A 24,534-nucleotide genomic window follows, 5' to 3' on the forward strand; every position below is an offset into this window, starting at 1 on the left:
AGCAGAGTTGAGAAAAAGAGTCACTGGCTTGTTCTAATTCCTGGTTCCAATCCCTTCTTGAGGGTAAATCACATTTTTATCCTTGGCTTCTGTGATCCCCTTGTCTCCTTATTACAGTAAATCTTCTGCTTTTATTAAGCTTCTACCAAAGAGTTTCTGTCCTTTGCAACCAAAAACAGTTATAAGTAATACCTCTCATATCTCATTGCTTCAAGTTATGCTTTACTCATTCTACAATGAAAACAACTAATGTAGTATAGATAACAGAGGGGTCTTGTGTTTGAAGCACTACCCTGTTATGAATAAAAGATTTTATTCAAGTTAACAAGTTAATAGGCATTGTTCTAACTTAGATTTCTAATTCTTTCATGTCAGAAATGCCGAGAACTACAACATTAATCTTGTCCAGATGTAATCCACAGTATAGTCAACCCTTAAGACACAATTCTAAAACTACAGATCTTGTTTATTGATCCAAAATTTAAATAGTGGTGGGCAATCTCTTCAGTTTTATTGGTTACAAATGGCCAGCTGACAAGTTACTCAACTTCTGCAATTAGAGTAAAATTCTAGAGCTATCAAGAAAGGGTTGCTTGTTCAAGAAGAACAGCTAAGGAATTGATTGGCTCTTCAGAATCTGTGCCAACTTCCTTTCTGCAGGTGGGCTGGATAGTGGATACTTTTTATAAAAGGAAAGCCATCATCTTAGGAAGAAAAACTCTTTCTCTGCCATGAGCAAGCTGAATGCAATCACAGAAACTGCAGACAAAAGAGCTTTTGATGACAGATACTGCTGATGCCTGATGCCTTCAAAGGCATTCCAGGAAAGGTGAAGGAATAATTATGACTAACAATAATTCATGCTTCTTCCAGGATGTTACTCATTGGACCAATGGATCACTTGAGAAATATGTCAGTGAGTTAAGCTCATATTTAATTTGGCAAAAAGATCCCAGGTCCCCAGGCTCTTTGCATTGAACTGAGTAAACCCCAAATGGATACATACTGGGGGAGAAGTAAAGACAGGAGAGCTTGATAATGAAAAACAGAATTTGCTCCTTCAGTCTCCCCATCCACCACCTCACGCCATATATCTGAGCAAAATGAAATTATCAAGGCCAATGAAGAAAATCTTAAGCATACCCTTCAGAAGGATAAAGGACCCAGATGATGGAGAAAGGCAGAAACACCAGTAGGAAGTCTAATAACTCACAAATATCTGAAACAACATGAACTTATAAGTTTGTATTGCAACTTATACAATAATGGTGTCAAACAAAGGAGGTTGGACTGAATGGTGTAAGGTCTTCTATTTAAGATTCCATGATGAAAGGACTATGTGGACTGGTGTAGCTCAAGGGCCAAATGTAGCCATTGATTAAATTTGTCCTATGATAATGGCATTGACATTCATTTTTTAATTTTATTTCTTACTGTATCACGTATTCAGAAGAGTTTATTAAAATATAGACCCAGTTTAAAGAAGAATAAACACCCAATACCCATGTACTCACCACCTTGCCTAGTTTAAGAATAAAATATTAATAGTACCTTATCAGATCCCTGCACCTACCCCAGTTGCATCCTCCTCTGCCTACTCCCCCTCAGTAGCCACCCAGAGTTTACTACTACTTTGTACTTTGTGTTAGTCATTCCTGATTTCTTTATGGTCTTACCACCAATATTTATATACCCAAACAACACACTGTTTAGTTTTGAAAATTCTGTAGCTACATAAAGACAGACCAAAGTTACACTATTAATCAAAAACTCAAGGATACATGCAACAGAATCCCTTGATGTGAACTTCCTTGAGAGTTCATAAGAGGCCTTTCCGGGCAAGCCAGTGGGCAAGGTAGTAAGCTAGTCTTAGTAAACTCTGCAGAGTCAGGGCATCTGGCAAGGCCACCAGGTGAGCATGGTGTTGGAGTCAGGCAGAAATATGGTCAGAGGGTATGAGATGGACTATTTTCTACCCTATCCCCAGCTCTCAGATATAGGTTTAAGCAGAATGTTTGATGAGATGAAATGGATGTCCTCAGCTGATGCAGGCAGCAGGGCATGGAAAACAGAGCAGGAACTTCATCAACAAATGGTCATAACACAGATAAGAATCTGGGCAAGGTTCATTCAAGCCTTCTGTCCTCAGGTTGAAAAAGAGGGTTAAACAGCAGTGGAAACTTTTATGACAGCCACCATCATGTCTGTCTCTTGAATCTCATGCTCCTGTCTGGGAGAATTGTCCTCTATGTCTGTTGATAGCTATCCTGGAATCTCCCTTCACTGTCCTCATGGGAATTCCCTTTGCCTTTCTCCTGAGTTGGATCAACTGTTTCCTGTATCCAGGACTGGAATGCATAATTTGTGGGGCCTGGTGAAAAATGAAAATGCAGAGTCCCTTGTTTGAAAAATTATTAAGAATTTCAAGATGGCAACAGCAGAGCATTAAATGAAGTATGGGGCTCTTGGGACTTCTCTGGTGGTCCAGTGGTTAAGAACTCTCCTTCCAATGCAGGGGGTGTGGGTTTGATCCCTGGTGAGGAAGTTAAGATCCCACATGCCTTGTGGCCAAAAAACCAAAACATAAAACAGAAGCAATATTGTAACAAATTCAATAAAGACTTTAAAAATGGTCCACATCAAAAAACTCTTTAAAAAACCCAAAAGTATGGGGTCCTTCTCTCTCTCTCTCTCTCTTTTTTTTTTTTTTTTTTTTTTTTTTTTTTTTTTGCTGCGCCATGCAGCTTGTGGGGTCAGAGTTCCCTGACCAGGAATTGAACCTGAGCCACAGCAGTGAAAGTCTGAAATCCTAACCACTAGGCCACCAGGGAACTTTCATGGGGCCCTTCTCTTTGTGGGACCTTGTGCAACTGTATGGGTTGATGCCCAAAAAGCCAGCCCTGCCTATATCCCATGTCTTCCTCTTTCCTGGCTTACTGTCTTGTTTTAGTAGAGCACATTCCCCAGGAATCTTTTGAGAGAGTGTGTAGGGGAATAAGGTTTTGGGGTTTCAATGTCTGAAAATGTCTTTGTTCTATCCTCATACTTGAATGTAAGCCACTTTATTGTGCAACACTGTACTCTGAATGTTGCTCCTTGGAGTTGAGCAATGCATGATTGATGGTTTGGCTGTGTATAAAATTCTAGGTTGGAAACAATTTTCCTCCCAGAACTTTAAAGGTATTGCTCCATTGCCTTATTTATAATGGTACTGTAAGGAGGTCTGAAGGTATTTAGATTTTTAATTTATGTGACCTGTTTATTCCTCTCTAGAAACTGATGTAAATTCTCTTAGCTCCAGAGTTCTGAAATTTTAGTGTACCCTTGTGAGGTTCTACCTTCATTCACTGTGTTTAGGACTCCATAGGCCCTTTTGATCTGACAACTCATGTTCTTCAGTTGAGAAATTTTCTTGAATTATTTCATTGGTGATTTTCTCTGCTCCATTTATTTACATTGTTCTTTCTTTCTGGACCTCTTATTATATATATATATATATATATATATATATATATATATATATATATATATATATTATTATAAATGACCATATCACAGTGATGGTGATGATAAAGAAGCAGCTAACAATGACAATGACATCAACCGTTAATATATATATATATATATATATATATATATATATATATAAATTTAATTTCATGAATATGTTTTTAATTTCTAATACATCTTTTTTGTTCTGTAAGTGATCCTTTCTTATAGCATCCTATACTTGTTTCATGTATGCAGTGTTGTCTATTCTCTGAGGATAAAGGAAGTCTTGTTTGTTTGTTTGTTTTTCTCCCTGCTTAGCTGATGTTGCTCCATGTTGCCTTTTTCTTGTATTCATTGGGTCTCTATCATTTTCCTTGGGGACTGTCCTCAGTTATTTGGTAATCCTTGTTTTTCTGCTCTTGATTAATATTGGAGAACTAAAACACTGATTAAAAGCACTGAACAAGTCAGCAGGGCTTGCTGGCTTTGAATTTTAAGGTGACCTGGGTGAGCTGTTTCTTGGGGCACCTTTGAAGTCAACATTCTTACATTTTCTTTGTGTTTTGGTCAGATTCACAGAGAAGAATTTTTCAGTCTCCTGCCTGATGGATGAAAGTCTGGCTGAGAAACAGGTGAGGGAAGAAGTCTGGAGAATCAGAACATACGAGTTCATTTTCCCCCCGAGTAAGAAGCACTGCTCTCAACTGTGCCTGGCATCCCTCAATCCAGGACCATTTACTCAACTTTCTACAGAAACAAAACCTCCAGTTTTCTCTCAGGATATGGAAGGGACAATTACTTGATGCCATGAAGAGGGGGAAAGGCAGCTAGAAATCTAGCTGCTTCCCAAGTAGTTTTTCTTCCTTATTTAAGATCTCTCGTTTATCCCAGTCCTAGGTGTACTTGATGCTGCCAATTCTTGAACATTTTGAGGATTCTATGGTTTGAAGCCAGCTTTCTTGGACCTGTTACCACTTGTTCATATGCTTTCCAGCTTCCAAAATTTCATTGCTGTTACCAACTTTTCTATTTTCCCTGTATTTGTGTCTATGTCTTTTGTAAAAAATCTCTTTAATGTGGTTTTAGGGTAGGTATTTCATGAGGATGTGAGGTTAGATACATTCAGTCCTCCCTGCAAGCTCCACATCCATGGATTCAACCAACTGTGGATCAAAAATATTTGAAAAAAAATTCCAGAAAGTCCCAAAAAGCAAAACGAATTTGCTGCGCAGTGGCAATTATTTATATAGCATTTACTCTGTATTTACAACTATTTATGTAGCATTTATATTGTATGAGGTATTATAAATAATCTAGAGATGATTTAAAGTATACAGAAGGATTGTGTAGGTTATATGCAAACACTACGCCATTTTATATAAGAGATTTAAACATCCAAGGGTTTTGGTATCTGCAGGGGTCCCGGACCAATCCTCCACTGATAGTGAGGGATGCCTATACATACACTCAGTCCACCATCTAAACTCAGAACCCCACTGGCTTTCTTTAAACAGTTTTTTTAGAACTTGTGTACCTTTTTTTACTTACTCAAATGTACTGATGATGGAGCCAGTGCACTGGCATGGCAGTGAGAGCTAACCTTCAAATCCTAGCAATGGCTTCTGCTAATGGCTTGATGTGGGAAACATCTATGGAATTATCTGCTCAGTACTCCCTCCTCTTCTCTAGCAGCCCCTCAGCTTGGCCACCTCAGGAGTTGACATGTTCTAACATGATCTCACATGCAGGCTAGAGTTGATTGGCTTAGGGAAAGCCATTATCCAAGTTGGACCAATGACTCTTTTCTCTGGGATTCTTGGATATCAGCCAGAGAAAACATTGCTGGTGACAAACTCTAAGATGTAAATTCCTTCCTTCCTGCCACCCAAGTTTTGTTATGGGTCAAGGTTACCTGCATCATTCTTTCTTCAAGGTGTATCTCTCTGAGTGTTCCTCAGGACCCCCTCTCCCCACCTGAAAATAGATATCCAACCCAACCTGTCCATCAGATAGATCTAAATTCTAGCTTTTGAGTTTAGATTAAAAAGGAAATCTCCTCCCACTACATCCATTTTCTCATAACCATATAAATACTTCTTCAAAAATACTTAACAAAAACAATTTGGTTTTTCCCTCAGCCCCTTCCAGAGAACAGACATACATCAAGGCTAAGGTGACAGAAGGGGGCCTTTGATAATGCAATTCAAGCATATACACAAGGGGATATACTAAAAGGAGGTTAATCTGAGCACTGTGAGAAGTCAAATTGCTTTGCTTTCCACCATTGCAATCCAAAGCCCCTTCCTCCTGCATATCCTCCCATAGCTCCAGCATATGCAGCAGGATCCCACTGAAGAAAGGGAACTCTGGAGAGAGATTAGTCAGGGGGCAAGTGGGAGTTCGGAGCTCTCATATTCTATAATGCTGATGATTTAGGAGATAACGTACATTTTCCCCCCCAAAAGAAGTAGGGTTTAAAGTATTATAATATTAAAATGCAAATTTCACCAGTGATAAAACTTTCCCCTCGGGAAACTCTTAGTGGAGTAGAAAAGGTATTGCCTTTGGATCCACAGACTTTTGAGATCTATATTCAAATGCTGTGACCTGGGCAAGTTATTTGATCTCTCTTGCCTCAGTTTCTTCATATGAGAAACAGGGATTGAAGGCATGGGGATTTAAAAAGACAGAGTTTAAAAGGTGCCTGGAATGTGGTTATACTCTCTAAATGTACATTCTTCCCCATTTTCCTCATCTGCTACCAAGAGCACTAAGATACCAGAGCTTGTTCTGTACATTAAATATTCCCAAGAGTGCTTAAGGAGGAAACATCAGCAAAGGCAAAAATGCTCTAGCAGAGAGAGGCCTGGGGGAATCTTTGGGAAGGGGACTCCTCACAGATTTGTATTTGAAAGGGGAAAAGTAACTAATAAGCCCCATATTTGTCAGGCATGGTGGAGGGAAGCTTAACTTGGATTTTTTTTTCCCAACACATTTATTTTAACCATTGAGCTCCTGATCCCAATGCATTTGAGAAACAACACACACATAATACCAACATTAGTTTGGTAACACTTTCTGAGTCATTGATTCCTTTGATACTTTCCCCCCCAGAAATGCATGTGTGTATTTGTACTCACACAACTACACTTTGGGGTAGTCACTCCATTCTCTGAAACAATAAACTCTGACCTACAGAAGTACTTTGACTTCATTGTGGTCCTTCCCCTCCTCTACACCCCACACCACCTGCTGCCAAGAGGAGACTGGCCAGTGGCACTGGGCTCCGGGAAGGCTGGATGTTAGCAGGACACCTGGGGATGGAGTCGGCGGCGGGGATGGGTGGAGGTGCCAGGGCAGCGCGCCATCCGGCTGTTCCTGTTGCGAGGTGTCAGGAGAGCGGCAGCAGCAGAAGCCCAGGACAGTCAGCGCTCAGCAACTCCCTCACAAGGCGCGGGCGGTGCCTCCCAGCAGGCGGCGCCCACGTGGGAGAGGAGAGGAGAGGGAGCAGGGTGAACCCTGCCCTTTAGGAGCGCTGCCGCCGGAGAATAGTCACTGTAAGTCCCAGGCGCGGCGACAAGAATTTTCGCTAGAATCTGGGTGGTTTTCTCCCTCCTCAGTGAGAAGCGTCCTGCCACACCCAGCCTAGGGGCGGCAAGGGGTGAGCAGGGACAGAAAAGCAGCTGAGACCTCTTGTGTTTGTCCGGCATGATGGAGGGAGGTTTAATATGGGCTTTATTTTAAACGAGGAAGTCCCTGATCCCAGTGCATTTGAAATATAACCGTCACAAAACACCGATATTAATTTAGTAACATTCTTTGAGTCACTGATTTCTCTGACATCTGCTCCATGGTGGGCAGGACCCACAGAGCCAGCGGACCGGCTGCAGGGGATGGGACTCTCCTTGACCAAGCGACTGGAATTACTGTAAACTGCGCACCCGCAGGGCGGGGCAGATTGGCAGGCTGGGCCAGCAACTCCGAAGCCTTTGAGGGTAGGTTGGAGGTCTAGATGCCGCCCTCCCAGAGTCAGGAGCTGAGCTCGGCTCCTGGGCTCCAGGGCGGGGACGGGTGGGGAGGAGCCTGCCAGGTGGGGCATCTCTCCGCGCGGTGACCCCCATCACCAGATCTAAAGGGAGAACGCAAAACAAACAGACAAAAAAACAAAACAAAAAAAAACAAAACGAAACAAAACAAACGGGGAGAACACAGACCAGCTAATAATTCTGTAAACTACTCAATGTACAAAGGCCTAAAACAGACACCTCAGGCTGCTTGCACTGATAAATAACAACAGCATCCCTAAGTCCTGTTGGGGGTACAGAGTGTAATATTTAAAAACAAGATAAAAAGAAAGCCACACTTGGTCCTTAAACTTAACTTGCCTTCCCTCATTTTACCCTCCCACCCATGGAAGTGGGTGTTTTTACCTCCACTTTTACGTACAATGGAAGAAACTGGCGCTGAGGGGTTGCTCAAGGTCACACAGTTAATAATTGACAGAATCAAGATCTAAACTATGGACTTCCCTGGTGACGCAGTGGTTAAGAATCCACCTGCCAGTGCAGGGACACAGGTTTGAGCCCTGGTCTGGGAAGATCCAACATGCTGCGGAGCAACTAAGCCCGTGTGCCACAACTATTGAGCCTGCGCTCTAGAGCCCACGAGCCACAACTACTGAAGCCCGTGTGCCCTGGAGCCCAAGTGCCGCAACTACTCAAGTATCAGTGCCTAGAGACTGTGCTCGGCAACAAGAGAAGCCACTGCACTGAGAAGCCCATGCACCACAGCCAGAGAAAGCCCAAGCACAGCAACGAAGACCCAACACAGCCAAAAAAATCCCACAAGATCTGAACTAGGTCTGACCCCAAAAGACTGTCCTTAGTCGGTGCTGCATTCCCTCCTCAGAGATGAGGCAGATATACTTCACCCTCAGCGAAAAGAATGAGCCCCTCTCCAAATAAAGATGCCACTGCCAAGGTACCTGGGAAAACTATTGTCTTTCCTTATTTTCTGACCAAAGGATGTCTTTGCTTTGAGCTATTTACACCCTCCCCCTTATGAGATGGACCTATGATATGGACCTAACTAAGCCCATGTTCAGACCAAATGATCCAGCCTGGCATTACTGACAAATGATGCACAGTCCCTTCCAATAAACAGGCTTTTAAACTACCTTGGTCATTTAACCGTTAATTATCCAACCAGTCTACAGATATTTAATGAGTACATCTGCCTTTCCCCATGCCAATCGACTTTTTCCTCTGCCAGCTATTTTTTTTTCAAACACGGTTAAGATCCAGTTTCTCCTTTGCTTAAAAACCCTCAGTGATTTCCCACCGTCTACAGGATGAAGACAAGTCTTGTCTCAAGAGCCTCCTGACTGTCCCTGCAGCTCTTAAGTTTGGAGTAGAGACAAAGTAAAACTCCAAAGTAGAGCCAAGTGTTTTTTATAGCCGCAAGAGTACTAATTCTTGTCCTCAGATCCTACGTGAGAATAATCAGAGTATAAAGTATAAATAGTAAATCAAATCCTTTTCTCCTCAGCCCTAGAGAGTTTCTAACAAGGAAATGTGGGCTGCTCAGAGTGAGGGATTCAGAATTTGTCTCTTTCTTTATAACCTATTCCTATCTCTTTTGAAAAATGAGCCCAGGAAGCTTTGGAAAAAAGTTAACTGGAAATAGAAAAACAGGACCAAAGCAAAAAGGAAATGTAAATATTCTAGGTTTAAAGGTCAATGTCATTGCTGGGTTCATGCTTCAAAGTTTACTCTGGATTTCCTGGTAGCAAGGGAAAGAAGGAAAGAAGTTTACATTATTTGAATTTTGTTGATATAAAAGAAAAAACTTACCAAGTCTTGAAACAAGCAATTATTTTTTGTTGCTATTTTTATCTTTGTCTTCATTGCTTTTTTAATTATAAAATTACTGCATGTCTTTTGTAAACAATCCAAATAACACAAACAATAAAAAGTGTATGCCCCCTTACTTCCATTACCCTTCTCAAGAAATAAACCCTAAACCCTGAAACTAACCATTTATTTCTGGAGGTTTTTTGTTTTTGCAATCAGAAGTACTTATAGCTTTCATAGAATATGGGGGGTTTTGTTTGATTGCTTTAAAAATATACATGTATCATATTAACTATGTTCTTTTGTAACTTGCATTTTCACTTAGTGTATGAGGGACATCCTTCTATATCTATATCTATCTATATATATCTACCTCTTTCATTTTAATGATAATAATATCCCATTATATGAAGGTAGCATAATTTATTTAACCATTCCTCTATTTAACTTGTTTCTGATTTGATAGTCTTATAAATAATGAGCATCCTTGTACATACACTTTTGGGCAGATATATGAGTATTTCTGTAGGAAAGATTTCCTCAGTGGAACTGAGGGATCACATGGCTCATACATTTAAAATTTTGATGAATTGTCTTAAAAAAAAGACTGTACCAATCTATACTCTCAGCAACAGCGTTTGAGAGTGCCCATTTCCCTGTTCCCTTGCCAATACTAGTATACTATAGATAGTATCAACATTTTTCACTTTCTGGCACAAACTTCTAAATGGAATTTCTTCTGGCAAGGTCAGTATAATTTAATCAAGAAAGGAGACCAATGATACAGTCTCATTCCTCTTGTTCTAGGGTGTTGCTTTTCAGGCTGTGCTCTGTGGAGCCCCAGGAATTCTAAGGGATGGGCGTGGGAGAGCACAAAAGGAAAAGACTGCTACCCTCTTAACCAGGGCAACTGAGTTTTTCTGTTTACCTGTTGCACTTTGGGATAAGACTTTATTTGAAGATAAGGTTCCATTGTTAAAAACAAGTTTGCAAACCACAGGTCGGGGCCTTGTTTCTTATGGAACCATTAGCAACTTGAAGAAGAATTGAAAGTGGGCTCCTTCAAACCCACAGTGAATCTCCAACTGTAGCCAAAGTATTGTCATTTATAAATCATGTGCACGTGTGAGTGTCAGCTAATGGCCTTGTTCATGCTGGGTGTCACCCTATAATGCCCAGCTGCTATCCTAAAACACCATTTCTTCCAAGATTTGGATTAAAATTTCCCTTCTCTAACTACCCACCCCACCTCGAAACACACACATGCACCGCTTGTGTGATCATATCCCTGTTTGTCTGTGGAAACTGGATGTCACCTGAGGCTTCATTCCCCGGAGACCCGGGTACAACTCTATGGCCCACAATCCTCTATGATTTCTGTGAGCTCTTCTGAGCCTTGGGTTCTCAGGCCTACTCTGCCTCCCTTCCAGGTGCTCTCTGAGATCCATCCTATGAAACTTAGCTCCTTCTTTGGCAGTCACACACACACAAACAACAACAATAAACTACTCCTTTGCACACATCATTCCTGAGAAGAGTCAAATTTACTGTAGATAGCACCCTGGGAAGGAAGGTCAGAGAAAGAGGGCTTTGAGTCACAAGGATACAAACAATTTCAAAATGACATGTTGAGCATCCTGTGGCCTTTCATGGCCTGACACCAGCCTGTCTTTTTCTTACTGGCTCCTCTCTTCTCTCTTTCCATTCTTTACCTTCCCCTACTTCCCTCCCCTACCCCCAGACTGAACCAAGAACCTTGAAGAACTTTCCTCTGTGAAGCGTCGCAATTCAGCTTTTTCCAGCTTTTACCCTTAAACTCCCATGACCAATCTCTTCCTAGTGCTCATCTCACTAAAGTATTCCATTGGGTAGAATGGCAGTTTTCTTTAAAAACAGCAATAGAGGGCTTCCCTGGTGGCGCAGTGGTTGAGAGTCCGCCTGCTTATGCAGGGGATGCGGGTTCGTGCCCCGGTCCAGGAAGATCCCACATGCCGCGGAGCGGCTGGGACCGTGAGCCATGGCCGCTGAGCCTGCGCGTCCGGAGCCTGTGCTCCGCAACGGGAGAGGACACAGCAGTGAAAGGCCCGCGTACCGCAAAAAAAAAAAAACAAAAACCAGCAATAGAGATATTGTTGTTTTTTTCTCTACACTCCTGCTACTTCTTCCTAACTGAAACACTGTCATTGTATTGCTTTCGTCCTTTTATTATTTTATATATCTGGGCCTTCCAACCAAATGTTAAACAGCCCACAGACAAGAACTCTGCTTTTTGTACTTTTTAAATGCCCAGTCTCTGGCAACTGCCTCACAAGTGCATGATGAATAAAACAACCACTGATTACATAATTAAAAGAAGAGTAAATGATAAATGAATGTAAGAAGACCCCTGGATATTTTGAAAGATGTGACAGATACCTCCTTGCAAAGGCCATAAAATTAGTAATTCTTAGAAAGTTCAGTTAAAACATTTAGACATATGTTCAACTTGTATTTATCTTTTAGGAGATCCATAATGTAAGTTTATCCTACTCAAAATATCCTCTACTGCACATTTCTTTTTCATGTTGGCCTTTTCTCTTCTAAACTTTCTTTCCTACTTCTCCTATGAGCTAGATGTTATTTTTGTTTATTCCCTTCCCGCCTGGCCAGATAGGAAGGAAGCAGAGATGATTATCTATATCAATACAATATCTCCTCTTGCTGGGATCCCAAGAATAAAGAATACTATATAAAGTAGCATGCTATGTAAACCAAGGCTTAGAACATCCTGTAGTGAACCATCGTAAAATATCACTTGAAATTCCTACAGGATCTTCTGCCTGCTGTGTTTAATTCCTAAATCTCATGTTATTAAAAAAAAAAGTCTGTTTGCTCTTTCATCAACACTCACATTACAGAATTTTTTTCATCAAAACTGGCTTAGTTTGGAGTGAGGAAGCAGGAACATATGACAAGTTAGAATTTCTTATATTTGACCCTTTGCTATAAATTTAAGCCCATGAATAGCTCAAAGCTCAGACACTGGGCCCAATTCCATTGTGGATATATATAATTTAATACAGAAAGCATAGACTCTGTCCTATTCTGTTTGTCTGTATAACAGAATTTTTGACAATACATTCAAGTGAAAAAAGTTTTGCCCAATTATATGCTGCCTACAAGATGCAGATTTAAGGACACACATAGGCTCAAAGTGAAGGGATATAAGAAGATAGTCCATTTAAGTAGAAGTCAAAAGAAAGCCGGTGAACTATATTTATATCAGACAAGATAGACTTTAAGCCAAAAATGGTAACAAGAGACAAAGAAGGTCACTATATAATTATAAGTGGTCATTCATTAAGAAGATACAATAATTGTAAATATATACACACTGAACATTGGAGCACCTAAATATATTAAGCAAATAATAACAGCTCTGAAGGGAGAAATTGACAACAATACAATAATAGTAGGGGACTTCAATAACCTCACTTTCAGCAATGGACAGATCCTCCAGACAAAAGCAACAAGGAAATGTTGGACTTCAACCATACATTAGACCAAATGGACCTTATAGACATTTATAGAACATTCCATTCAACAGCAGCAGAATACACATTCTTCTCAAGTGCATGTGGAACATTCTCTAGGATAGATTATGATAGGCCACAAAACAAGTCTTAGCAAATTTAAGAATACTGAAATCATACCAAGTATCTTTTCCTATCACAGTGGTATGAGACTAGAAATCAACAACAAAAGGAAAGTTCAAAAGTTTACAAATATGTGGAAACTAAACAACACACTCCTGAAAAACCAATGGGTCAAAGAAGAAATCGAAAGAGAGATTTTAAAAATCTTAAAACAAATGAAAATGGAAACACAACACACCAAAACCTCTGAATGCTGCAAAAGCAGTTCAGAGATGGAATTTATAGCAATAAATACATATATTAAGAAAATAGAAAGACCTCAAATAAACAACCTAACTGTATATTTCTAGGAACTAGACAAAGAAGAACTAAGCTCAAAGTTAGCAGAAGGAAGGAAATTACAAAGATCAGAGCAGAAATAAATGAAATGGAGACCAGAAAAACAATAGAAAATATTAATAAAACTAGGAGCTGGTTTTTGGAAAAGATAAACAAAAAGCCTTTAGCTAGACTGACTAATAAAGAGAGCTCAAATTACTAAAATCAGAAATGAAAGAGGAGACATTACAACTGATACCACAGAAATACATAGGATCATACACGACTACCATGAACAACTATATGCCAACAAATTAGATAATCTAGAAGAAATGGATAAATTCCTAGAAACATACAACCAACCAAGGCTGAATCAGGAAGAAATAGAAAATCTGAACAGACTGATAATGAGTAAAGAGATAGAATCCATAATCAAAAATCTTCCAACACAGAAAAGCCCAGTACCAGATGGCTTCAGTGATGAATTCTGCCAACCATTTAAAGAATTAATACCAATCCTTCTCAAACTCTTCCAAAAAATTGAAGAGGAGGGAACAATTTCAAATTCATTTTAAGAGGCCAGCATTACCCTGATACCAAAGCCAGATAAGGACACCACAAGAAAAGAAAACGACACACTGAAATCCCTGATGAATATAGATGTGAAATTTCTCAACAAGATATTAGCAAACTAAATTTAACAACACATTAAAAGGATCATACACCATGACCAAATGAGATTTATCCCTGGGATGCAAGAATGGCTCACTATACACAAATCAAGAAATGTGATATACCACATTAATAGAATAAAATATAAAAGTCATGTGATTATCTCAATAGATGCAGAAAAAGCATTTGACAAAATAAAACATCCTTTTGTGATAATAGCCCTCAAAAAATTGGACATAGAAGGAACATATAACAACATAGTAAAGCTACATACAACAAACCCATAGTTATCATCCTATTCAACAGTGGAAGACTGAAATCTTTTTCTCTAAGATCAGAAACAAAACAAGGTTGCCCACTCTGACCACTCTTTAACAACATGGTACTGGAAGTCCTAGCTAGAGCAATTAGGCAAGACAAAGAAATAAAAGGCATCTAAATCACAAAGGAAGAAGTAAAATTGCCATTATTTGCAGATGATATGATCTTATAAATAGAAAATCCTAAAGACTCAACCAAAAACTGTTGGATCTGATCAATGAATTCATTAAATTTGCAGGATATAAAATCAACATACAGAAATCAGTTGTGTTTCTATACACCAACAACAAAATATCTGCAAAAATATAAAGCTATCCCATTCACAATAGCATCAAATCAAGAAAATATTTATGAATAACTTAACCAAAAAAGTGAAAGAGCTATACAATGAAAACTGCAAGACTTCAATGAAAGAAATTGAAGAAGACACAAACAGAAAGATATCCCTTGTTCATGGATCAGAAGAATACTGTTAAAATGTCCATACTACTGAAAGCACTCTATAGATTCAACACAATCCATATCAAAATTCCAAGAGCATTCTTTACAGAAATAGAAAAAATAATCCTAAAATTTCTATAGAACCACATAAGACCCTAAATAGCCAAAGCAATCCTGAGAAAGAATAAAACTGGAGGCAACATATATCCTTGTTCAAACTATACTACAAAGCTACAGTCATTAATACAGTATGGTACTGGCATAAAAATAGACACAGAGACCAATGGAATAGAATAGAGAGCCCAGAAATACATCCCAGCATATATGGCCAGCTAATATTTGACAAGGGAGCCAAGAACACTCAGTGGAGAAAGGATAGTCTCTTCAACAAATGCTCTTGCGAAAACTGGGAAACCATATTCAAAACAATGAAATTGGACCCATATTTTACACCACTCACAAAAATTAACCTGAAATGAATTAAAGAGTTAACCATAAGACCTGATACTATAAAACTCCTAGAAGAAAACATAGGGAAGAAAGCTCCTTGACATTGGTCTTGGCAATGATTTTTTTAGATATGACACCAAAATATCAAGCAATAAAAACAAAAATCAATAAATGGCACTACATCAAATTAAAAAGCTTCTGCACAGCAGAAGAAACAAACAACTCAAAAGGCAACTTAAGGAATGGAAGAAAATATTTGCAAACCATATATTGGATAAGGGGTTAATAACCGAAATATATAAAGAACACATACATTTCAATAATGAAAACAAATCATCTGACTTTAAAACAGGCAGAGGAACTGAATAGATATTTTTCCAAAGAAGAATGCAAATGGCCAAAAGGTACACAAAAGGATGCTCAGTATCACTAATCTTCAGCAAAATGCAAATAAAACCACAGTGAGATATCACCTCACATCTGTTAAAATGCTATCACCAAGAAGAAAATAGCAAGTGCTGATGAGGTTGTTGAGAAAAAGGAACCCTTGTGCACTGTTGATGGGAATGTAAATTGGTCAGCCACTATGGAAAACAGTATGGCAATACCTCAAGAAATTAAAAATAGAACTATCGTATGATCCAGCAATCCCATTTCTGGGTATATAGTTAAAGGAAATGAAAACAGGATATTGAAAAGATGTCTGCAGTCCCATGTTCAATGCAGCATTATTCATAATAGCCAAGATATGGAAACAACCTAAGTGTTGGTCAACAGATGAATGGATAAAGAAGATGTGATCTGTTTGTCACATATCATACACACACACACACACACACACACACACACACACACACACACACACACACACACAATGGAATATTATTCAGTCATGAGAAAGAAGGAAACCCTGCCATTTGAGACAACATGGATGGACCTTGAGGGCATTATGCTAAGTGAGATAAGTCAGACAGAGAAAGACAAATACTGTATGATATCACTCATATGTGGAATCTAAAAAAGCTGAACTCATTGAAAAAGAAAGTAGAATGGTATTTATCAGGAGGTGGGGGGGTTGGGGATATTGGGGAGATGTTGTTTAAGGATACAAGCTTGAAACTAGTAGATAAATAAGTTCTGGGGATCTAATGCACAGCATAGTGATTATAGCCAACAAGAGTGTATTATAAACTTCAAGGTTGCCAAGAGAATAGATCTTAATTGTTCTCACCACAAAAAAGAAATGATAATTACATGATGTGATAGAGGTGTTAGCTAATGCTAAGATAGTAATCACATTGCTATACATAAATGTATCAAATCAACATCTTGTACACCTTACACTTACACAATGCTATATGTCAATCATATCTCAATTTAAAAAAGAAAGAAAAAAGTTTCTATAATTCAGCAAACTTATTTGGTATCATATAAATAACAAAGAATGATCAAACCCAGAAAATATTATCCAGTTGCTCCTAAGTCTGGTGAAAAAGGCTGACCTGCTTACTTGTTGACATTCAGCTCTTATCTGCTATCATTCCAGCTGTCCATATAACTCAGTTATAGCAGAAAAAAAAGTTTTATGAACCGAAAACAACACACAAAAGAAAAAGAAGGCAAGCTTATAAATAATATGTGTGGGCAAAATGAGTTATTACTTTAAGTACTTATATTTTCTGTGGTTCTCACAATAAATGTGATAAAGAGAAAAAGATTGAAGATGTAAGTGGAGTGACTTAAGCTATGGCTTAAGAGTCAGCCACACCTGGGTTTAAATCCTGGTTCTGCAACTGTGACCTTGGGAAAGTTGCTTAACTTCTTTAAGTCTGTTTGCTCAGCTCTGAATTGAAAGTCATAATATCTTTCTCATAATTGCTACTGTGAAGACAAAATGCAAAATATGTGCTTAATAAGTGTAGCTATTTTGTTGTAATTATTATCACAGAAGCTTTGCTATGTAGCACCTTGCCATCTAAATTAATTTTTGTATTTGTGTCTCCCTTTGAGCTTCTTCAAAACACTTTATATGCATCATTTTATTTGAATCTCATAACAACTTGTAAGCTAGATATGACAGACATAATTAACCTCATTAGGAAACCAATATCAATGCATTGCCTCAGTCATCCAGCATCTGATAGCGTCAGGACAAGAATCCACGTCTTATCCTTATCTTCAAGAACAATTCTCCAGTCTGTTCTCACACAGCAACCAGAGGGAGCTCTTTTTTAAAAACGCATCATCTGATGATAATGTTATCCCTTGCCTTTTTGTCCCCTTCCCCTCCCCTTCTTCTCTCCCTCTCCCTCTTTTCTCCATCTCTATATCTCTCTCCTTTTAAGTTTCTAGTTTGAGATTGGTCCAGAAAAAGAAAATCCTGACTCCAGCTCAACTGGGTGAATCTCTATACAGGACAGGAAAGCCTACAGTCCTATGACTCAGTCCAGATAAACACCAGAAAGGAAAAAGAACAGGTCAACAGTAACCTAACTGAACAAGTGAATACTCATGAGTTTCTCTTGCCTCCTTCCTTCTACCTCATTCTCATTCTGCTCTGGAAAGATCAGAGGGCACTCCATTTAGAATGCCTCTGCTAGAAAACAGAAAGAGAAATACTGGGAGGGAATTTTTTGTGCAAAAATATTTATATTCACTTTCTTCTCAAAAATGTCGTGGGCAGAAAGTATGAGAAGAAAATATAGAAATACGTGAGGCTTTGCAAATATACGTCTAATATCCTAATATCAACTTGCTGTAGGTCAGTGATTCCTCAACTTTTTCAGAGTTGGAACATCATCCTTTAAAAGTTTCATAATGTTCTTAAAATTGAATGCAATTAAAATCAATTCAAATAATAATGACAGCTCTTTAACTGATGTTGCAAGACCATCATTGCTCTATACTGCAATGGAAAAATTTAGATTTCAAAGTTTTTCCATTTCAGTATATATTCAGAAAACATAGTTGTTTGTGACTGAGGAAAGCATTTATCAGATCACTTTTATCCACAGAAGAAACGTGTAAACATTTGTATTATGAGATACATTATGATGTTGCGGGTGGAATTTCCCCTTAAAACCCATCTCCTCCTCTCCTCCTAACTTTGCCACTAATCCTTAAATTTCATTTTTAAAGGTTAATTCCCTTAGGGAGGCAATATTGTTTTATACCAAGTTTTATCAGAACAAAGATATAATCAATTGTAAGATGTATCACTATTTTATGTGCCACTAAGAAAGAAAAACCAATGCCAATTATAAGACATCACCAATTGTAAGAGGCATCCCAATTTCAGAGACACTAAAATGTGAAAAATGTGAGTCTTAAACTCTATGAAATGAAGTAATTAAGAGCATGGACCTTAATATCAAACACATCTGGATGGACATCCTGTTTCTGCCATTGGATAGATGGCTTGCCTTGGGGAAATTACTTAACTTCTTTGAACCTCTTTCTTCTCCTCTGTGAAATTAAAATATTAATATACTTCTCTGTGGTTAGCAAGAATTACCTACAGCGAGATATAGAAATGTGCTTAGTGCAGAACCCAGCCCTTAGTTAGGGCTCCAAAATGAAAACTATTATTGTTATTAAGGAATTATCCTTTTAAATTAATTACCACTGGGGATAGTGGGGTATTAAGTCCCCACTGCCTCTGATTCCTGACTTTCAATGAGTTTGTGAGATCTGAGATAAAACAGATCTTCACAGATTGAAGCTTTTGACAAGACATTTGTTTGTAGGAGATAAGTCCAGAATGGGGAAACGACTTAGGGAGGGAGGGCTGGGGGGGTTGGGGAGCTGGATCACCAAGCCAAATAGTATTGTGTCTTCAAACTTTGGCTCAGGATTGCTTCTGGTTTCAACTTGATTCTACATTAAGAATATACTCATACCCTTGAAAACAATGTTAAGTGAAAGAAGCCAGTCAATAAAAGACCACATATTGTATATGATTCCATTTACATGAAATGTCCAAGAATAGGCAAATCCATAGAAACAGAAGTAGATTAGTGGTTTCCAGTGGCTGAGGGAAGGGGGATGGGGAGTGGTAGCTAAGGAGGATGGGTATTTAGGGTGATAAAATTAGATTGTAATGATGGTTGCATAACTCTTGAATATGCTACAAACCATTGAACAGTATACTTTAAATGGGTGGATTTTATGGTATGTGACTGAAAACTCAATAAAGACATTCAAAAAATATAAAAAGAATACATTACTATATCCTGCTATTTTGAAGCCTAAAACTAAACTAAAAAAAAAATCACTTTACTTTTTAAACTATAGAAACAACTGAATACACTTAGAAAAAGAAATGTATCAACTTTACCTTAAATTACACATAAATCGATAAAACTCACAAAGTTCAGTTAAGGTTTTCACTTTATTTCCACTCACTACATATATAAATGGTCAATTCTAAATATAGTCTCCAATTTTGTGAACTTCAGAAGATTTAGTCACAGGGATAATGATTTAGCCTCTGTCATGAGCCGGCATGCATTGTGCACTGGGCATGCAAAGGAGCTTCTTATAATCAGGAGGGATATTCAAAATATTTAAAAACTGGATGGAGTCAGAAACTGAGTAACCAGAATGGATGCCAGCTGGAGGCCCCTTAGTTGGTGGAATTTGGAGGAGGCTGAGGGTCCAGGAGGAAGGGCCAGGGACATTGAAAGTGGTGGGTTTGCAGAATGGGGGCACTTGGAAGCTCTAGCAGGGGCCTTTTAATAAGTGATACAAAAGATTTCAATATTTTATCAACTAGTTACAGCTGTTCCAGGGCATTTCTGGTATGCCAACAGGATGCTCACCTGGTTCTCCAAATGTGGCCTTAAAATCTTAGAAGTTTAGAGATGATCTCTTTTCCTCCTGACATTTTACAGATGAGAAACCCAAGGTTGAGGAAAGGTGAGTGGCTTGCTTACAATGCATGAATAGTAACAGAGTCAGAAAGAGGGTCCATGCCTCCAAAATCTCAATCCAGATTAGATAAGGTAGGGAACGTGGGCAAAACATCCTCATACCAAATTAACTTGCCCATTCATCATCTTTAACCATTTCCAAATCAAAGTTACAATTTATTTCCTAGTTGTGTGCATAGCAAAAGCATATATATTCTTCATGAGAGTAAAAGACCTTGAACGTGGAAAACAAATGGACAGTGGGTCCAGACTTCCAGGTAATTATTGTTAAATTGTGTTAATGTGAAACATCATGGTACACATGTAGCATTTCTCAACAGAAGCCATGCATCATTGCCAAAGCAAATTTGAAGAGAATAAATCAAAGGCATTTAAAATAAAATATATTGGCACATAATCTCATTTTGTAACTTTTGTCTTCCTAGTTATTAGAAAGAAAAGATTAGAAAAGAAATGACAAAAGCTAGGCAAAAATTATTGCACTCACCTTAAGTTTTATTTAGAGAATTGCCAATAGAATGATGCAGGAAAACTTTTTGGATGCACAGGGTTTTGTGTATATTGGGGAAGAGATGAGGATATTCACTCATTCATTCATATTTTAATAATAACTACTGATATATGAATGGCCCTTCACAGTTTTAAAAGGGTTTTACTGGGAATTCCCTGGAGGTCCAGTGGTAAAAACTCGGGGCTTTCACTGCTGTGGGCCTGGGTTCAATCCCTGGTTGGGGAAATAAGATTCCACAAGACATGCGGTGTGACCACACACAGACACACACAAAAATTGCTTTCCTAAACATGTAGTAGAAGACTATTGACACAGGAAATATTTTGCAATATATTGCTAAGTAGAAACGCAGGCTACAAAAACGTATGCAGTTAAAATGTTATTTTTCTTTAAAAGGAAGAGTGTGTGTGTGTGTGTGTGTGTGTGTGTGTGTGTGTGTGTGTGTACCCATACATATAAAAAAGATTGAAGACACTGAAACACTATCTATTCTCCTTGGTTGATAAAATGATGGGTACTTCTTTGGTATTTTCCTTTTTCTGTTTTCCAAGTTTCTTGTGCTAAACATGTATTAGTTTTTAAATTAAAAAAAAATTTTTTTAGGGCTTCCCTGTGGCACAGTAGTTAAGAATCTGCCTGCTAATGCAGAAGACACGGGCCCAAGCCCTGGTCCGGGAAGATCCCACATACTGAGAAGCAACTAAGCCCGTGTGCCACAACTACTGAGCCTGCGCTCTAGAGCCTGCAAGCCACAGCTACTGAGCCGGCGTGCCACAACTATTGAAGCCTGCGCACCTAGAGCCTGTGCTCTGCAACAAGAGAAGCCACCGCAGTGAGAAGCCTGCGCACTGCCACGAAGAGTAGCCCCCACTCGCTGCAACTAGAGAAATCCTGCACGCAGCAGTGAAGACCCAGTGTAGCCAAAAATGAATAATTAAATAAATTTAAAAATTAAAATAAAATAAAATAAAATTTTAATTGCTTCCATCTAGGCCAACAGGCACTTGAAAAGATGTTCAACATCGCTAATATTAGAGAAATGCAGATCAAAACCACAATGAGATATCACCTCACACCAGTCAGAATGGCTATCATCAAAAAGTCTACAAAAAATAAAAGCTGGAGGGGGTGTAGAGAAAAGGGAACCCTCCTACACTGTTGGTGGGAATGTAAATTGATGCAGACACTATGGAAAACAGTATGAAGTTCCTTAAAAAATTAAAAATAGAGCTACCATGTGATCCAGCAAGCCCACTCCTGGGCATATATCCAGAAAACATACAAACTCCAATTTGAAATACAATATATAGAATGGATAAATAACAAGGTCCTACTGTATAGCACAGGAAACTGTATTCAATAGCCTGTGACAAACCATAATGGAAAAGAATATGAAAAAGAATGTATATATATGTATAATTTTGCTGTACAGTGGTAATTAACACAATATTGTAGTTCAACTATACTTTAGTAAAAAATAAATTAAAAAAATAAAAACACTTTGTTAGATTTAAAAAAGAAAAAAGAAAAGATACATGTACCCCAATGTTCATGGCCGTACTGTTTACAATAGCCAAGACATGGAAGCAACCCAGGTGTCCATCAACAGACAACTGGCTTAAGAAGGTGCACATATACAATGGTATATTACTCAGCCATAAAAATACAATGGAATATTGCCATTTGCAGCAACATGGATGGACCTAGAGGATATCATAGTAAGTGAAGTAAATCAGAGAAAGACAAATATAGTATTATATCACTTATATGTGGACTCTAAAAAATAATACAAATGAGTCTATATACAAAAACAGAAACAGACTCACAGACATCGAAAACAAACTTACAGTTACCAAAGGGGTAATATGGAGGGGATAAATTAGCAGTGTGGGATTAATAGATAGAAGCTACTATATATAAAACAGATAAGCAACAGAGATTTATTGTATAGCACAGGGAACCATATTCAATATCTTGTAATAACCTATAAGTGCTTCCATCTATACTTTATATCCATTGAGCCTCATGACAATCATGTGACATATAACACCTCATTTGATAGAAGAGCATATTGAGTCTCAGAAGAACTGAGTGACCTGCTACTTGACAGGTAGCAAATATTAGAGCTTGGGTTTTCATCTTGGTCATTTGACTCTAAATCTTTTGCTCTTTCCTCTACATCACAATGCTCAGTTCTCAGAGCTGGCTTATGTGATGGCTCAGGGTAGCACATTCAGAGCTATCTTTATGTTATCTTTGCAGCAGAGCATCATCCACTCATTTGTACCTGTTAGTCATTCTGTAGAAACCAATTTTCCAGTTAAATGAGTAGCTGTTCTGGAAGTGGCACCAAAGTCTTGAAGCAATTAAGCTCCCACAACAAATCCCTGCAGCTTATTCATTTGAGTAGCCTTTGTTCCAAAGCAGTACACTACGTACCACTCTCAAATCTTAAAAGCTTCCTGGATTCTCTCCTGGACTTTGTCATCTATATTACATGAAATTTTCACTCTTATCAGTTTTTATGAGGTATGTGTTTTTCTGAGACCTTTTTCTTAAAAGCTATTTCTTGCTTCCTAAAAGACCCAGTTCCACTGTGAAAAAGCAAGGAGAGTTATGAGCAGGTAGAGCTATAGAGCTAAATGTGACCACAAGCTCTGCTGGAAGCTCTGAAAATTACCGTATTCCCTCAATACCTCACAAATGAGTTGGGAAGGCTGCTGCTGTTAGCTTTCTGGGCATAGAAAGAGTTCTCAGTCAACTGAGAGTCCCTGTCTTAGGATTTACTGAATACTGTTTTATTCCTTGACTTTTCACACAGATTTTGCAGCATCAGGTAACTGTTCTGAATGAGTGACATTTGTCCAGATCAGAAAGATTTGGAGTGGAAGCTCTATAACCATTTTGTGAGGTACAAAGGGAAGATGTAGGTTAAGCCAAAATCTTCTGGATTTTGTGTTCCTTTGGCAGACGAAACTATCTTCATCCTTCAGAGAGTCGATGTGTGGTTCTGGGCTTAATAATGATGGTTTCTAGGTGTTTATTTCTTTATTCTGCTTTTTAAAAACAATGCATATCTTTGGCCAGAGGAGAGGATGCTGATATCTAAGTAATATGACACAGATATGTCTAGACTTCATAGTCAGCCGTGTCCTGGACTCACAGATACCTTGAAGTAGGACTCAGCACTTCTATACTTCTCAACAAGAACAAATTCGACTCCCCCGAGACATTATAAGAAACACAGGTTTTATTACAGATTTCATAGAGAGACGCATGAAAGGGCTATATCAAGCACCAGATGGCAAACTTTCACAGAAACTCCTATTAAACATCCCCATGTGCCCCACAAAGTTCCCCTCGGCTACCTCTTCACCCTTTAATCTTGTCCACACATAGGCTTCAGTTTTCCCTGGTTCTGGATCTCACTGCCTTGCCCCTTGGCCCTGCCCTCCCCTTCTACCTCCTGCAAATAAATAAATAAATAAAAAGTTTCCAATGCAGAACAAGTTAGTGAACTTTCTTAATCTTGCATCCTCATACCAATCACACTGTTCAGCAAAGAACTTCTTTTGGAATCAGTTGGGTATTATAAATTGCAAGCGATTTTTCTCTGTCACAAATAGTGTTGGCCATCACTAATTATTAGGAAAATGCAACTCAAAACCACTCTATTACCTCACATCTGTAAGAATGACTATCATGAAAAAGACAAGAGATAACAAATGCTGGCGAAAACATGGAGAAAAGGTAACTGTTGAGCACTCTTGGTAGGAATGTAAATTGGTAAAGACATTATGGAAAACAGTATGGAGGTTCTTCAAAAAAAAGAATAAAAATAGAACTACCAGGGCCTCCCTGGTGGCGCAGTGGTTGAGAGTCCGCCTGCCGATGCAGGGGATACGGGTTCG

Source organism: Lipotes vexillifer, unplaced genomic scaffold (genome assembly GCF_000442215.2).
Source record: "Lipotes vexillifer unplaced genomic scaffold, Lipotes_vexillifer_v1.1 scaffold311, whole genome shotgun sequence".
NCBI classification, from domain to species: Eukaryota; Metazoa; Chordata; class Mammalia; order Artiodactyla; family Lipotidae; genus Lipotes; species Lipotes vexillifer.